General features: G+C 38.2%; 1 long non-coding RNA gene across 1 annotated transcript in view; it reads right to left on the bottom strand.

Moving 5' to 3' along the window:
* LOC127059536 (uncharacterized) overlaps nucleotides 1-17,951 on the bottom strand; it is a 176,072-nt gene that overhangs the window by 12,711 nt on the left and 145,410 nt on the right. Inside the window, exon 3 of the long non-coding RNA XR_007777464.1 lies at nucleotides 3,582-3,651. This is a non-coding gene — a long non-coding RNA (uncharacterized LOC127059536). The remainder of the gene's footprint in view (nucleotides 1-3,581; nucleotides 3,652-17,951) is intronic.

Below are 17,951 nucleotides of genomic sequence, written 5' to 3'. Positions count from 1 at the left end.
CTGTTTTCTGTTTTTATCACATATTACTGAAATAGAAAAGAGGAAGAGCAATAATTCTGTTTGGGGAAAAAAAGCCCCAGCCAAATCAGCTGCAGATTCTTTCTAATGGATTGTAATTATGTTAATTTAAACACTATAATAAGTTCTAGGTAATTTCCAAAGTAATTAAAAAAAGATTTTGTTGTTAAGAAATTATTTGGTGGAAGTATCAGAAATGGCATAATCTTATCTACTATACATATGGCCATAAAAGCAATTTTTAAAAAGCAATTTCAAAAAAAGCTTAAAAGCAATTTCATAGGAGAATTATTTTTTCCTGGGAAGAAGACTTAGGATCTCCTCTGGACAAGTTCTGTTCCATTCCTGCCTGTTATCTTTAAGTCTATATGCCACTGTTCACATCCATATAACTTCTGCAGACAACAGGTTATCCCATATTTTCTGGTCAGAGATTAAAAATAATAATATTATAAAAAAGCTGAAATAGTATGAAGTTGAAAAGAGCTGTCTTAGAATAAACTGCTCTCGTACAAGCAAATCTGATTAATTTTTCCCTCAAAAATGTTTTGTTTTTGTAAAAGGGTTAGTCTAGCTTCTACTGCACAGTAATCACCAGGATTATTATTTTTCTATGACCATTTCTGGGTCTGGATATGATAAAGAAGCCAGAAATAAGTTTCCCAAGTACAGGAAAGGATGGATGTAGGTTTTTTCCCTCAGTATTTTAGAGCACCCTGAACTATAAGCTCCAGTACCCTTAGGCCCTGACATTTTACTGCACAGAGAGTAGGTCCCCTCTCTCTAAAAGTAATTCTCTGGAAATGTAAAAAGTGGAAAAATGCAGCAATATTTCTTTAGGGAAAGGTCTTGCATGTGAGAACACCGGCCAAACAGGGGAAAACATTTCTTTCCAGCCCCTGTTTTTCATTACAACTCAATCTCATTACTGTGCTTTGGTGGGAAAGGGTCATTCTTGCCTTCTTAATAAAATTATTTATTTTCCTTACTTGCTTTGCCAAATACAAAAAGGAACAAACAGAGCCTTTATCCTGCTACCCTTGTGCTGCAGCATTTGAACCTGTCAGTCAGGAGTTCAGAAGCATGACCTGCTGAGAGCATGAGGAAGGAGAGGAGCAGCCCAGGCTTCCAGCCCTCTGGAAGGGATTGCAGAGTCTCAGCTGACTGAAATCGTGCTCAGGCAGCTCTCAGGTGCAGGAGAGAGCCACGGGTACCTTTGTTCAAAGCACTAATCTTTGCAAGTTTGAAAGTAAACAACCCGTTAATATTTTCTAATCAGCATAAGAGTGTTCTGTTCTTCCCCCCATAATGTGTGTTACTGTTACTAAGGGAACTCCATCCTTCTTTTCATCCTTCTTTCAAGCAGGTTTCACTGGATTGACTAGCTTACATTGTCAAGTTAAACTGCCTTTTTTCTTTCATCAATTGCTTGCAGCGTGTCAATTCACCAAACGGAAAGGAAACAATTTTATATTTTATCTATATTTAGATTTCTTTGGGATTCCTAGTAAAAAAACCCAAAACAACCACAAGCAAAACAACCCCCACCAAATTATGCTCTGTGAAGAATTGCTGCAATGACTGCTCTTTACATTTGCATTGAAACAAGTTTATTTACTGCAAAACCATTGCCTCTAAATAATTAATTTCACTTGAACAAAGAAACAGAAGTAGATTTATTTTTTTCTATTGGCTATCAATAGCCTTCTATACTACTTAGTCATCAAACAGTTTTCTGCCACTGGAAATCAGGACTGATCTTTAGTGCCCTATTTCATGTTTTAGAAGACTAATTTTCTTACTTCTTAGTCAAATTGATACTTCTAAGCAGTATTGTTAGGTGATTCAGATAAATTATGTTAACTTCCTTTTTTGATAGCATGACTTATGTAAAATACAATATCAGCTCAATCACAGATTGTTCAGAGAGTGCCCTATTTTTTATTAAACTTTTTCAATGAAAAAAAACCTTAAATAGCCGTACACATTTTAAACCCTCCATTTTAAATCTTTCCTTACATCTGCTCTTCTCCATTCTTGTCACCATGATATTTTCTGTAAAATCTTCTTTTCCCAGCCTTTTTCTCCTGAGAAGCCTCAGAAAAGAAATGTAAACAATAATTATCTGATTGCTTTGAATTGTGGTCTGGAGGTTGCTTACCAGCACATATATCTTTGATTGGTTCCATGTGAATTGTATTGACTTAATAACCAATCCCAGTCCAGCTGTGTCAGGACTCTGGTCAGTCACAGGATTTTACTATTCATTCTCTTCTGATGTATCTTTTCTTCTATTCTTTAGCATAGTTCTAGTATATAATTTCTTTGATATAATATAATATCATAAAATAATACATCAGCCTTCTGAGAACATGGGGTCAAATTCTTATCTCTCACCTTGTCCTGGGGACCTCACAACACCACACATTCTTTACTCTCCCAAGTTTCTCTCCCACTTCTTTGAAGTGGGAGAGGTGCAGGTCATTCTGACCCTGATACCCTGGCTTGAACAGTCTTCCATTACTTGAATCACATTTTAATAATGCAGTACACAGCAGAATTGCTGATTATTTGTGTCTTTTGTTCCAATACCACTGGTTCTAATTCAGCAGGAGCTGGCAGCACACTGCCCCAGTGTTCCTGTTCAGCACAGAATGCAGGGCTGGACTCACAGATTTCTGAGAGCTCCTCCTTGATCATTCTGTCTCCTCTGTTGTGGGTTTCCACTGTTGCCTGTGGTTTCTCACACCTCTGATTCTTGCCACAGCTCCTATCCAGAAGTTAGCTAATATTCCCTGAGGAGAATAAGTGCTAGTCTGTAGTAGCCAAGGTTCTGTTCTGGGTTTAGGTATCCACATTTTCTTAGGGGAGAGAAATGTCTCTCATACAGAAGTTGGGCTACATGAACCATTGTCATGCAAGTCAAAGGGATTTTACCTTTCTTAAACATCTCTTTATTTTTGTGTGCAGTTTTACAGAGAATTACAATACTAGGAACTTGAGTATGTCTATAAAGAATACTTGTTAAAACCCCTTATTATTTGTTTAGAAAAAAGCAAGATTTAGCTGTCTAATGTGGGCATGAAATGGAATTTAGGCATTTGAATCCAAAACTGAAATTTTTAAACCCCCTGTATTACTTGCTTTCTCCTGGAACCTGAAATGCCTTAGCAGTTAACCCTCTGAATTTTGACTTTTTGAATGCTTCCAGATGCATCTAATTTTCCTCAAAGCTGAGTTTTCCAAGGATATGGGGGGAGAAAAAAAGAGCAAATCAGACGGTAGCATGTAGGCACTGAAGTCCAAGGCAGTAAAAACAATGGAGATGTAAGAATAGGTTTAAGCACCTATGAGTAAACACCCACCTTTATTTATTTACTAGCAAAGCTAAAATTAAGACAAATTATTCCATAGCTGAGCATAGCCAAAAGCATTGATACATGGACAAGCAACACTAAATGCATTATTTCTTTATCTACTATTTAATATTAAATACTGACATAATTGGGTGATTCTCCATCCCAGACAGATGATGAACAATAAGCAAATACCTTGTCACATACCTTCTGATGATCCCCCTCTGATTTGCTGGATGATGCATTTTTATTCCCACACTTCAGGCTGATGCATCTTCTGAAAAAAAGAAGGAAAAAAAAGAAAAAAGGGGTAGAGACCCCAGTCAGAAGCATGCAGGTTATCAGACCAGATAACCTGCATGCTTCTGATTCTATACCTCTTCCAGGAGAGAAGGAAATTCCTCTGTGTGCTGGACATGCTGGACAGGCAGCCCAGTCAAGGAAGTTATTATATTCAAAAGAGATTTCTATTCTTCCCACAGTTTACAAAGACAGGGTTTTAGGATGTCTGATGAAAAAGAGACACCAAGAACTAAGTGAATAGAAGGGTTAGATGCAAAAAAAAAAAGAAAAGAAAATGCAGAGAGTTTGTTAGCTGGACGCCTTTAGGTGTCTGTTTTGAAACAGATAATTTGTAATGTTTGGATTCCATTTTTGTCATGAAACCCTCCTGTGTACTCCCTGCAGTGTACATGGTCTTGAAGGTAGGCTTTGAAGCCTAGGGCTGGTTCTCAAAACTTCTTCCTAAATCACCAGAGAGACATTCTCATGGGTTAATAAGCTGCCACCTATATTTTTGGAAGGCTCACAACCTGCAATTCTAAGTATTCTTGAAGAATCCTTTCATTTTTTTCCTGTGTTTACAAATATTTTAGTTCCTTTTTTCATGGTCTATAAATTAAAGTTTGAGAACAAAACTCAGGTAAAGGAGTGCTGGATGTATAGGGTCTTTAAGCCCCTCAAAAAAAAAAATTCAGTGTTCAGAACCTTGAAATTTGTCCAAACAAACTACTATGGTAAAGAGAGGGAGAAACAAAGAAATCTTTAATACATTATGAAATTAATACCTCATTTTCTTTAGCTCTACATTACAAGAACTTTTTTGAAGTATGACCTTTTGATTTAATCACACAACCATGGTATTATTTTAGAAAAGAGAAGCCTGTTTAACTGATAAGAGCATTTCTAAAATAACCAATTTAAATAAAAATAAAGGAGCTTAGTTGTTATGACCAAAGGGAGAGGAGAGTATAGTTTAATGCCATCGTTACTGAAAATCCTGGCACAGAGAGAGTACACAAGTACTTGGCAAAAGTACAAGTAAAAAATTTCCTATCTCACAGCTTTTTTGTTTATTTTTTTGTTTGTTTGCTGTCAGTAAACAAACCCAAATGAGCACAAATGAGATGCCAGAACTGCATCTACTTGTCTGCCAACATGGAGTGGAAACCCTTGTACAATGCAAGTCTTTCCACAGGCACACATTACTCTTGTCTCACACTCAAAAGGGAAAAAAAAAGAGGGGAAAAAAAGGAACAAATGAACACAGAGTTAAAAGCAGAGACCATGTCTGGAATAAGAGAAAGACATACACAAATCTCAAGTTTTTTAGCTTTAGAAGTTGTTAATAACCAGGTTTAGCTGTAATCCTAACTAGAGGGAATACATCCCTTTTTGTTTCCCATTCTCTCAGGAACAGATGAAATAGCAATCAGTTTCTTTATCCACAAATCAAAGTCTCTTGATAGCTAACACTCTGGACTTAAAAACTTCCTTTCTTGACTCCTTCTAAATGGGACACTAAACACTTCTCTGTTTCTTGTGTGCTCAGCTGCAGGATCCCAGCCCCTCTTTCTCCACTGCCAGTATTCAGTTGATGCTGTCTTTTTGGAAGAAAGAAAACCAGAAAGTGCATGTATCAGCTTGATAATGTATTGTCATTACCCTAACAGACATTAGAGAAATATTGAAAACATTAGATATTTATCTAATGACAGGTAAATGGTTAAAAGTTCCTAGTTTATAACCCATAATTATATTATTCTGTTATAAATTATGTGCTAGTTAAATAACTGGGCATGTTTTTTCACCAATATTACCAATACTGCCATTCTGTTGTGCTCAGACAGGGCACACACAGACTGTTCAGATTTTGCTTGGTGTCCAACAGCCACCTGCAACTGCATCCCATCAAATAAGATCATGGCTTACTTGCAGGAATGGAGTTTCATAATTTCCACTGGAAATTTATCATCCAAGCTGTTTGACTGGAGACAGGGCCCATACTAAAGGCAGCAGCCAAAGTCTGTCAGTTGTGGCTGTTGGCAGTCAAGCACATTGCACTCTACTGAAGCTTGGAAAACAAAGCCAGACAACATGCCTGAGGTGTTATTGCCAACAAAGCAGTCCTGTCATCCTCTACTGGAATATAGTATGGTCTCCTGCCACTTTAGGGTGCACTTTGCCAGCAGTGCCCAGCACCTGTGATGGCCCAGGCTCTGGTCTAGTGCAGTATTGCACTGGACACCCACCAGTGTACATAGTGTAAGATGTAGGCTGCAGAACTGCAACAAAAGAAAAGAAAATTCTACATAATCTCTTCCTCTGTATAATTTACACTGGAATAGGGAGCAAAGGTGCAAGGCTGGAAGTAGAAACAAGTGCTTTTGAGACCCAAAAGTTACTCTTAAGTTTGGATAAAGGAGTCACCCACTGGCAATTCACTCATCAGTGTTAAGAGGATGGGGATCAGAATAAATTTTCTGGAGTTTCTTGAAAGACAAAGACTCTTCAATGGTGCCACGAAACACTGACCAGTAAGCAGATGTTGTGGTTTAGCCCCAGTCAGCAATCAGGCACCACCCAGCCACTCATCCACCCCCCAACCAGCGGGACTGGAGAGGAAATTGAAAGGGTAAAAGCCAGAGAACTAGTGGGTTGAGACAGAGAGTTTCATAGGGAAAACAAAAGCAGCACACACAAGCAAAGCAAAACAAGGAATTAATTCATTATTTCCCATGGGCAGGCAGGTGTTCAGCCATCTCCAGGAGAGCAGGCCCCACCACACATAACGGTGGCTTGGGAATGTGTGACTTGGGAAGACAAACTCCATTGCTCCAAATGTCCCCCCTTCCTCCTTCTTCCCTTCATTTTACATACTGAGCATGATGCTATATGGTCTAGAATACCCCTTTGGTATGTTGTGGTCACCTGTCCTGGCTGTGTCGCCTCTGAACCTCTGATGCTCCCCCAATGTCTTTGCCATCACAGCAGTACAAAAAGCAGGAAAGACGTTGGCTCCGCGTAAGCCCTGCTCAGCAATAACAAAAAACATCTCCGTATTTTCAACCCTGTGTTCAGCACAAATCCAAAACATAGCCCTGTGCTAGACACCATGAAGAAATTCAACTCTACCCAGCCAAAAACAGCATGGTGGAAGAAGGATTGAGCTCAGAAAGTTGGAAATCATGCCATTTTCAGCTGAGGGGGATTTTACCCTCTCCCATGCACACATCTGCAAGACAGGATTCATTCTAAAGCAGCACAGCCTTTTCCCCCCCTCCCTAAAGCACCATGTCAGTTGTCTAAGCTCCAAAATCCTTATTTCATGGAAAATAGAGTTGTTTCCATTTGCCTAAGTATATTTATCACTAAAAGTTTTGGTGTACTTTAGCATGGATTTAAACAGGATTCAGCATACTTGCTAAGCCAGAAAGGGACAGGGCGTGGGTAAGTGGCACCAGCAGGCACACACAATTGTCCCCTCTCAGTTGTACAATTTGCATCTCTGCTGTTCTAACACAGATATTATCTTCATTGACCAAAATGTACAACTGTTTGCACAGCAACAATGTACACAGATTATTTTTAGTTCAAACATGTGGCACTACTCATTGTGCAGCTGCTTTCATGCATTAATGCATTGGGATACAAACCCCTAATTGCAAGAGCCCAAATTAATTGCAAGCAATGAGACATTTTGGACTGAAAACCCCTTTTGGCTACACTGGAATAGAGTTGTTGACTTTTCAAGCTAAAAGAGATATGAATCATGGAAAATATTTCATTCTTAACCCCTCAAAGTACCCAATATTCCAAACTAATGCAAAATACAGTTATATGTTGGCTTAGAAATTACAATTTCCTTGCCAAAGGTTAATTCGGACTATTCATCCAAGATTAGTTGCAAGTTTTTAAAACTGTAAATAAATTCTTGTTCCTAAACAGCACAGGTTTTCAAAGCAGGGAGTATAACCCACAGCCTATAAAAGGAAAAGATTTAAAGCAGAAATGGGACATTTGACTTCTGCATATTTTGAACATTTAATCACTCTCTTGGTTATATGGAATAAGTTAGACTGGTGGCTTTTTCTTCAGCTCCTTAGCAAAAGTACATTTATTTAGTAGAGCCTTAATGTTTTTTAGGATGATTTAGAATTGAGTCCTGCACCTTTTACAGGCATCTGCAGAGCTCTGCTTCAGGAGGGTCCAAAGATTGTAAGCACTTGAAGGTAGAGAGTCTAACTTTTCCTCCTTTTTGAACAATGGTGGGCATCTTTCATGTTCATAATACAACATATTAATGAACACAGAATTGGAAAATTTTAATCTCATTCTATTAGACACAGAGAGCACTTCAAAACTTAAGTTGCTTTTAGCTGTAATCTCAGGGAAAAAAGTCTAAGGTATAAAAGAACTGTCTCAGGACTTACAGACAGTAATAATTACGGGACCTAGGTCTCAGACAGAAGAAATTTTGGCAGATTTGGCTCTAACACTTCAAAACACTGATGCTATTGTATCACCTCATACCATCCCTTTGCTGCAGACAACTACCCATATAAAAAAAAAAACTTCTGTCTTGCATAGTTTGATCTTAGCACACATTTACAGTCACTGTCAGCTTCAGTCTATTATTTACATTGCCAAGTACCATATTAAAATAAGCATGTGGAATGTTGTCCTGAAAGGAAAAAGAAAGATAATTCATGTCACTAAACTCTTACCAAAAGCCTCACACACATCTACCAGAGAAGAACCTTGTGTATTTTCACATCTAATCTTCACATTTCTCTCCCAACCCTGAACTTTCTGTGGAGATTTCATGAGGGAGAATAAAATTTTAATTCTAGTTGGATTGTAAGCAAATATGGTTTTGATATGTTCACCTCTGATTCCAGTATCCAAAAGCTTATTTTTTACAATTTGATGCAAGTTTAAAATTGGGGACAATGTAATAGTTAATATAATTCTTGATGCCACTAGAGGAAAATTCTTAAAGCTGAGGATGAGAGCATTTTGAGGCAATGGTGAATCAAGGCTTGGTGAGTACACAGGCATTAAATAACCTGTGCTGCCATTCAGTCTGTGGGCCAAGGCATTCCTGCTGCTGGGTGCATCCTTTGACTTGAATGATTTTCCAGCCAAAGAGTTTGGATAGACCCATTTGATCCCTGGAAAAGCCATGCACCATGACACGTGGTTGGGATCTTGAAGAGCCTTGTGCTGTGTTGCAAGCACTCAGGAGCACATTTACAGCTCCTGAAGCCCTCTGGCAGCAAACCTGCTTCCTGTTGACTCCTTGGACCTCACTGCACAGGAGCTGAGCACTCCCACTCTGTTCAAGAGGACCATTTCTCTGTCTCTCACAGCTGGACTTCAGTCAGTGGCACCTTGGTGAACACAAAGGCTGAAAGTTGCCACTGCTCAGTTCATTGCACAGTGTCCTCCAGAGAGGGGAAAGCTGCTGTTTCCATAGCAGAACTCCAGTCCACAGATTTTTCTTCTGTCCAGCTCCCAAAGAGTTATCCTGCAGGAGGAATGAAGCTCAAAACCTTAAGACACCTGGTGGAGAGCCTGATGTCAAACTACTCTTTTTTTGAAAGTGCCTGTCAGGAATACTGGTTTTTTTCTGGGTCCATCTCTTGGTAGGCATTCAGTATTACTCAGCAAATACCAAAAAACAAGCAGCTTTCAGACAAGGAGTTCAGTTTAGAGGGTCAACAGACACTCTTTTCTGTTGTTCCCTCAAGCAGCCCTAATTTTTCATCTGACAGCCAAATTAAAAGCTTTCTGGAGAAGAATAAATTTCTGTTCCAGCACTTGTCAATTAGAAATTGGAGTGGAAGACCTATGTGTGGCTATAATCAAGAATTCTTAACTTTCCATTTAGTTTTTTTAGACTATTTGGAGAGAATAAAAAAATTCACACTCGTGAATTTCAAAAATCCAAATGCTCATTTAAAGGTCACAGCAATCATGTACCTCACTGTACTGAACAGCATGAACAAGACCAGTTACAAGCTGGATTCTTTGAGTCATCCTATGGAAAGTATCAGTCTGTTGAGCTTCATTTGGTACTCATATGAAGCAGTTCTGAAGTCGACCTCAAATGATTTAAACAGATAAGGATTTTCTGTGAGGCTGCAAAGAGCACAGCAATTTACAGCATACAAAGCTTTTGTGAGATCAGTGAAAGGAAAAGAGGAAAATGCTGCATTTCCAGCACTGTCTCCTTACAAGCCTTCTTATCCTAGGAATATTTTCCTTTTTCTACTGCTGTTTCTATTTCTATATTCTATAAGCTCTTATTAACATTGGTGAAATTTAGTTTTGAGCTGTCCTCAATGCACACTTATTCACATTTAATAGCTCACACTGACATTATACTCTGTTAGTTATTTGGTACTGGCTGTATAAGCTTTTGGCACAAAACACAGCAAACAAGAGATCTGCTGGTACTCTAATCCATAAAAATGTTTTAAAATGGAAAACTATAAAATCCTCTTTTCTCTCTTTGTATTACAGATATGATGGGACTATTTCACTTGGATGGTATTCTCCTTTCACATGAAAGGCCTTGGAGCAGGGGAAGGAAAAAAAAAAAGCTGTTGGACTTTTGCAAATATGTCTTTACTTTAAAATTTTTTGATGCATTTAGCAACAATTAATTAGCTATCCTCACAGTTACCTTGTGAGGTCTACCTTAGCCCATGCCTACCTGCTATTTATATAGAAATAATTAGCAGTTGTGCTTGTGTGCCTTAGATCCTGCTTTATCCCATGCTAATTTTCCTTCCCTGCTTTCCTTGGGTTATATAATTAAAGCAAGATTTCTTACTCCCCTCTATAAAAATGTGAGAGCTTGACTTAGAGGTACTGTGATAGTGCAAGCCATAACAGAGAAGCAGGGATCACAAGGACAGCTTTGCAGTTGAATGATCTGATTTGTCAGCATTTCTTTGGTACATCCAGGATGTCCTAAAGCACAAGGCATAGTAATGTACAGACACAGCTACACCAAGTGATGTAAAAATCATTAGCAAAAGGAATTTTGGTGACCAGTTATTGTGTTAATGTTACCTAAATGTACAGCAAATAATCAATTCCTGGCTACATTTGTGTTTTATGAGTCAGCTAAGGCAGCTCAGGACAGGACTCAAACAGACAATGCTTATTCACATCTTTTGTAGTAATTATTTTTTGTCCAAGTTTAACTTACTTGCATGATGTTACATAACAATAGGTTGTTCTGTAAGTTGTTTTCTCTCCATTTTTAAGTAGATAGAAATAGTACAATCTCTAACATTTCTGAATAAAAATCCTTTTATCTGATGATCACCCAAATATTAAGAATAGAACAATAATTTTCTAGACCTGGGTTATTTATTTTTTCTTTTTTTTTTTTTTAAGTAGTGTTCCTCAACAGACTTGCAATGTTCTTCACAACTTAGAAACACCAAGAATTAGGTCTCCATGGTTGAACTGTGTCAAACAGAATCCAGGTGGGACTGAACTGTGCAGCATAAGTGGAGAGCTCTGGAGCATTTTTTGTACTCTACACAAAATTATTCTTACTTCTGTGAGTGGCTAAAGATATAAAGCTTCTCAAATGAGCTTTGCTCATACAGCTTCTCCTTCAGTGTATGTTATCTTGTATCACTTGACACTTCCTATACATTTACAAGCCTCAATTTACAATCACTTACCTTCCTGTATTTTTCATCATCCTTTTATTCTCTCCAGTTAACAGATTTCAGACACAATTACTTACAAATTCCTTTTCTTTTGGCTACACATCCAGCACCCAACTGCTATGGCTTTTCTGTTTGACTCCAGGTGGCAAGGGCACTCTACAGAATGGAAAGCAGTGGGATTTGAGAAAAAAACAACTCTCTGATATGTCCAAATTCAATGGACATGGTTAAAGTTTTAACTCCAGCAGAGAAACCTGTCCCAAGCAAGACTGGGACACGTAGCTTGGCTCCAGGGAGGGGAGTAGGGGCATAGGCAAACTGACTTCAGAGATTGCAGGGCTTTGATTTAACAAGCTGAGCAAGAGCTGCTTATTGCTAATAAACATCTCTGATACATGCATCTCCTATGCAATTTTAAATTTAAATGCAGATTTAGACATTTTCTTCTACTGCTTTCCTTACAGAAAAATATAATTGTGCATGTTGCGGGGGATGGAGTGCCATATGCAATAATATGCAGAAAAAAGCCTACCTCTAAGGCCCCTACCTTGCCTGAGGACCCTCATCCTTAACAACACCCACCCATGCTGGTACATTATGTTACTGAACTGGCAAAAACAGACACTGGGATAGCATAGGATGTAGTCATAATGTACTCAGATTATGAGCAAGGCAGACTTTCCAAACAAAGACGCTGAATCAGAGCTGGAAAAACTGAATTTGCCAGGTCTGTTCTGATACAAAGCCTAAGATTAAAAACTGTGGGTTTATGTATTGGCTTGAGGAAATTGCAGCATAGGTCCAGAGCTAGCTATGCAGAAGAACTGCAGTCCATCAGTTTTAATCTTCCTTCAAATCTTTAAACAGGAGAGACACAAATAAATGCTCTGCATTTGGGGTTTTGAAAAATGCATAACTTATGCTGTAGCACCCTGCAGAAATTTGCATCACTCACCAACATTTTCTTCTGCTCTTGAAATGTCTGGTAAATTGACTTCCCATTAATTTTCCTTGCTCGTGTTCACAATCTTTAGCACTACTTGGGTTATCTTTGCTGATAAAAGAATGGAATCTTGCAGTACATTACAAAGATACGCAAAAAATATTAGTTCTCCTAAAGCAACCATATTTTATTTAGAGCTTGTCATGCTGCAAATCTGAAGAAATGACATAGCACACTGAAATCCATCCATAACACCCTCTCCTAATGATAACCTGATCAGAAATGTCTACAAAGCCACCCCACAACCACTGTCCTACAAGACTGCAACAGCTGGCAGCTGCTGCTGCATGGAGCCTGCATTTTTCACCCTTACAGAACCTTAATGACTCTTTCTTTCATTTCTAGTACTGCATCTGCTACTTATAAACATGGGGCTTGGCAAGGTGGGGTGATGATTTAGGTAGCCCTCTGCAAGTACATTCAGTAACAAACAACACAGTCTGTGATCCAAAGTAAGGCTTTTGCCAGTTCTCATTATTATCAACATTCTGTGCTGTGCCTTACATTATTTTAATGGGACCCAAAATATTTAAATCCTACCCTCCACGAGGAAATTTCCCTCTGCTAGGCACTTTTTATTCTGAAAAGCAAGCATAAACTTTTATAATAAGAGATGGTATTTTAAAAAATCATCTTCATTCATTGAATGAAGAAACATAAAAACAAAAAATTAGAAACATAAAAACAAAAAATATCATCCCTCCCTTTTCCCCCTCTTTCAATTTCAGCTTTAGCTGGTCAATACACAGAATTCTGGAGTACACTTCCCAGGGCTAAAAACAGATTAAAGAAAATGAGCTTGTATTGCCAATCATTCAGATTAAAGCTTTTTTTTTTTTTTCTTTAGTGGGACATCAGGTGAGGGGCACCACATTTTTACCATATTTCCAGAAGTCTTTATGCAATAGACTCCAAGCTTGCTGGCTTTTTCCAGGTTTCTCTCCCTTTACTGCTGAGATTTTTTTTTTTTTTAACAAGAAGCTGATTTTCCTGCCCTGTTCTATATCTCATCCTCCTTTTCACAAACAGGATTCCTATTACAGTGACTCCCAGAACCATGAAATATAGTCCCTCCATTTGAGAGGTGGAATCTTCCACCTTTCAAGCCCTTTTCCTCTTTCAGCTCCAGGGTCTATATTGCTCTTCACAGTCACAAGAAATTCTTAGAGCTGAGACTATTTAAACAGGGGTTTTTTCTTATTTTTCTTTCTTGAAACAAAATATAACTGGTTTTCCATTTTGAAAAACATTTTAACAACTTCAAAACTGTTGTGAAATCTCCAGTACAGTTTTCTGGTGACAGACTCTCTAGCCACAGTAGTTCAAAACATAACTTACAAAATCCCATATCATACACACTAATTGAATTCTAGTTCTTATCTATAGCAATATCTTTACTAAAGATCCTTGAAGCTTCTATTTTCACTCATGCTACTGATTCTACTCAAAGTTAGCAATGGAGAACATGGAAGCAGTCCCTCATCATCTTCAACAGAAAGAGTTCTCCAATTCAGATCAAGAACTAGATTAGAATCTTCCTGTTAGTCACCTGCTGAAGAGTTAATGTTTATACAGATTGTGTCTTTCAATTTTCATTCACCCCTACAGTTACCTTTTGGAATTGCTTGCCTGCAAGGTAACATCAGTGGAAATCCAGACTCAGTAATGTAAATAACTCAAAACTTCAAATGAGGAAGGGAATCTAACAGATGCATGTCTTGGTGAGATTCATGACCATTTTCCAATAGAATTGAAGCATGCAATGACATCCTAACAGGTCTGTCAGAAGCCTTCAATCAATTGCACCACTTCATCCATATCAGAATGCACAAACAGCTTTCCCTGCCACAGCACTATTCTTCAACAGATGTCAAGGCTCAGGTCCTCTACCTACTTCTATCTCATGGGATCTGATACTACCATGGAGACACCAGAGACCTTCAAGGAAGGCCAGGGCACTTCCAAGATGCCATCTAAGCACAGAGGAGCTGACCAGGTACTGTTAAGGCCCCATAGTTGAGGATACCTTGAACACCCCTCACTGCTTAAGACTCCAGCTGGAATATGACAATGTGAAGTCATTTCCCTATTTCATACAGATCTAGATTCTCAATGCAGAGAACACATTTGTCAAGTCAAAAAAATAAAAGAATGCTTTTTAACATGCAAACTGGCTAAATTGAGGCTGGTATATTCAGGGACACAGAAACAGGAAAGTCATGGGAATATGCAGAGGAAAATGACCCCTCTTTCACAGTCACCCTTTAGTACTATGTTCTTATGTAACATTAAACAATATCCTTTCATATAAAAATACAGTAGTAAAATCTTGTTCCTCTGTCTTCCCTGCCTCAATTTTTGCACTGCTTAATACTGAGTGCCTGATGTCCATAAGAAAGGATATTAGTGTCCCTTTTCTGTGTATGTGTTTGGCCCTGTGGGGTCCTTAAAGCAGAAAAAATCCTGGATCCTCATCAAACCTTACAGAGCAATTCTTTAGATTGACTACATGATATACTCCTGTACCCTCAAGATGAAGGATGAGCTATCAGCATTGCTCCTATGGGATGTGGTCCTTTTTCAATACTGCAGAAGTCTGGCTCTATGGATCTCAGTGCTGTACCTACACTACATCAGCTCTGACTCTCTTCTATCAGGTATCAAAGCAAGCACAGACCATATATTTGGATATATCCAAGTATTTGCCAAATCCCATTGACACAATTCTACACACATGAAATTGAGGTGTGGACTCTCACACTGTCATTTTATATAAAACCATTTATACAGAGAGAACATAACTGATGGAAAATCAGAATGCTTTTACACGAACATAAATTTGGAGTTCTACATCTCTACAAAATTTGAATTCAAACTTACAAGATTAAAAATTTTTCACCATAGAAGTGATCATCCTTCCCTCCAAGAAATGAGGGCAGTTTTTTTTTATTTGGGCTGCTTGGAACAGCTTATCTATAAAGCTTTTTCCAGGTTTCCTAGAAACTTAACCATGCAGATAGATCTCCTGTAGATAAAAGGTCTAAATTTACTAAGGATGAGTGAGGACAACCAATTCTGGTGCAGTAACTCCCCAGACAACCCTAGCTTTAAGGCAATTTAAAAAGTGAAATCTTTAGCTATAGCCACCACCTCTGTACTCCTTGGTTCTTTGCCAGCAAGAGGTCAGCACAGCTACCTCATCATCTACCAGAAACTCAGTTTCTTTCTGCCCTTTCTCTTCCATTTAATAAAATAAAATTTAAACAAACCAAGAAACAAACAACCCACAGTCTCCCAAAACAGAGGGGTTTTCATTGCTTGTTTTGATAGTGAGAAGTCTACTTTCTGTGGTGGTGTAGTAGCAAGGGAAGATGCAAAGCTTAGCTGTTTGTGTATTTCATTTTGTTTCAATACAAGCATTTGTAAACATTTCTTTTTCCTCATGCTGTTTCAAAAAAGACAGTTCTAAAGTCTTCTTCCTAATCTGACTCCAGAAAAATGGACATGCTATGGTTTTAACACCCATCTTTACTTCAAACTAATTGCCATGACTGTTGTCTTTTACTGCAGAATATAATTGTGAAAGGAATGCTCACAATAAGCCAGAGTTCTTATCCTGAACTGTAACTGATGCCCAAAGTATGCCATGAAGAGAACTGTAAGATAGGAAAAAATACAAGTCAAAATCTCATATAAATGCTAATGTACTTATGTACTAAAAATCTAGCAAAAGCTGAAATAAAAGATGTGCCATCATTTCTAGACCAGAAGGCTGAATTGTTTTTAGACATGAAATGGCCTTACAAAATAAAAAAAAGCCTTTTACTTCCTGCGCCCCATTTCCCTTTATTGTGTAATTAATTTAGATATTAGACTGGGGTGATGCATGCATTAGGTTTTAAAAGCTAATATTTGCCAAAATATTAGTTGTGTGTAATTTGACTGTCAAAAAACCAGAAACAGGATGTGTTATGTGTCTACTTTTGGCAGCTTAGACATCTAAGAGCTAAAAAAGAGAAAAGAAGCTGGTTAGCACATGAGAGAGAGTGGAACCAATTACGACTGTTCAAGGTAAGGATTTCTAAGTCAGCTCCATTTTTTAAAACATTCATTTAAATATGCAATATCCAGTCTGGAAGGCAAAAAGTTCTCAGAAAGGTGCACAAGCAGACAGCTGTTTAGGAACACCCAGGAAATCTATTTTAGCTAAACCAAAGCAAACCTTTTAGCCTGCTTTCTCCATTAAACCCCATCAGACCACCATTTTCTCTCTTTTTTATTTCCATTTAAATTATATTTATTCTACTTTCCTTCAGTTCAAATAAAAGACTGCCAAATTAAATTTATGGTTTTCTGTAGGGTTTACAGACTGCAAAAAATTTCGAAGGTATTCTTCTGAGGAGGAATCTTTTCAAAAGTATCTAGATAATCCTTTCCAGGTTCATATTTTGCCATTCCTTGATAAAACCAGATAAAATTAGTAATGGCAAGAAAAAAGAAGGAGAAAAAAGTTGCTTTCTTTAATACATCATATATGAAATCATATATTCAAGTGAGAGCTCCTTGATACAGTTGGATCTAAAAAGCTCTACATTTTTCTCTGTCAGGGCAGAGTGGACTTGGCAGCAGCAGTAGCCACCAGCCTGGATAATTTCTTGAGTGTAAAACCTAAATAAAAATAAGAAATCCACTACAAATGAGGAAAAAAAAGAAGAAAAAATCAGAAACACTACTACATAGACCAACAAAATATTCACTGGGGAGTACTAACGTTATTGTGCAAGTCCTTTCCAAAGGATGCACACTGCTCTTGGGTTCAGCATTTACCTTAAAAGCAGAAAAATGGACAGTAAATTGTGGCAGATCTACAATTTGCTACAGAGAAGCCCAAATATTGACTTCTCCTACTTGGATGCACCTGAAAGAGAGGACCAACAGGAGCCCCCTCCTCAGAGTGTGTGCATTTAAGGCAATCATTCTGCAGCTGCTTGAACTTCCTGACCGCAGTGGAAATCCAAATTGTGCTGCTGGCAGAAATTCCTGTGTCAGGTGCAGGTTCTCTGCATCCAGAGCCAGGGCTCAGCTTTTTATTGGCTTGACTCTTGTACCTAGCACTTCTCTGAATACTTCTTTTTAGCTATTAGAGCAGCTCCTGCTGCTCTGCCCTCTCACAGAAACATACCTTCTTCCCTCTTATACTGATATAAATCCTGGGCTCCCACCATCCCTGGTGGATGCACAGACTCATCTCCTTCCCTCATTACTGTGAGAGTGTCTCATCTAAAGGGAGAAATTAATGCATTGCTCATAGTGACAACAGAAATTACTCTGGCAGTCAAAGGAAAATTGGAATTTAATGCACACACAGAGCAAAGGCAGAGGCTGGAATGGCACATTCTATGCAATTATAGAATTATTTTCAGTGATTTCCCCCCAAAAAATAACAATATACACAGACCACCTGTTGCAACAAGGAGTAGTGTAGGCAGTGAGAGTTAGAAGGAAACAGCAGAGAGATGAGATATAGGTCTGCAAGATACCCACATGTAGCCCACTTTGTTCTTTAATACATATTTTGAAAACTCAGCCTGAATGTTT

Source organism: Serinus canaria, chromosome 4, assembly GCF_022539315.1.
Source record: "Serinus canaria isolate serCan28SL12 chromosome 4, serCan2020, whole genome shotgun sequence".
Taxonomy (NCBI): domain Eukaryota; kingdom Metazoa; phylum Chordata; class Aves; order Passeriformes; family Fringillidae; genus Serinus; species Serinus canaria.
This window is presented reverse-complemented; position numbering and strand designations above follow the sequence as displayed.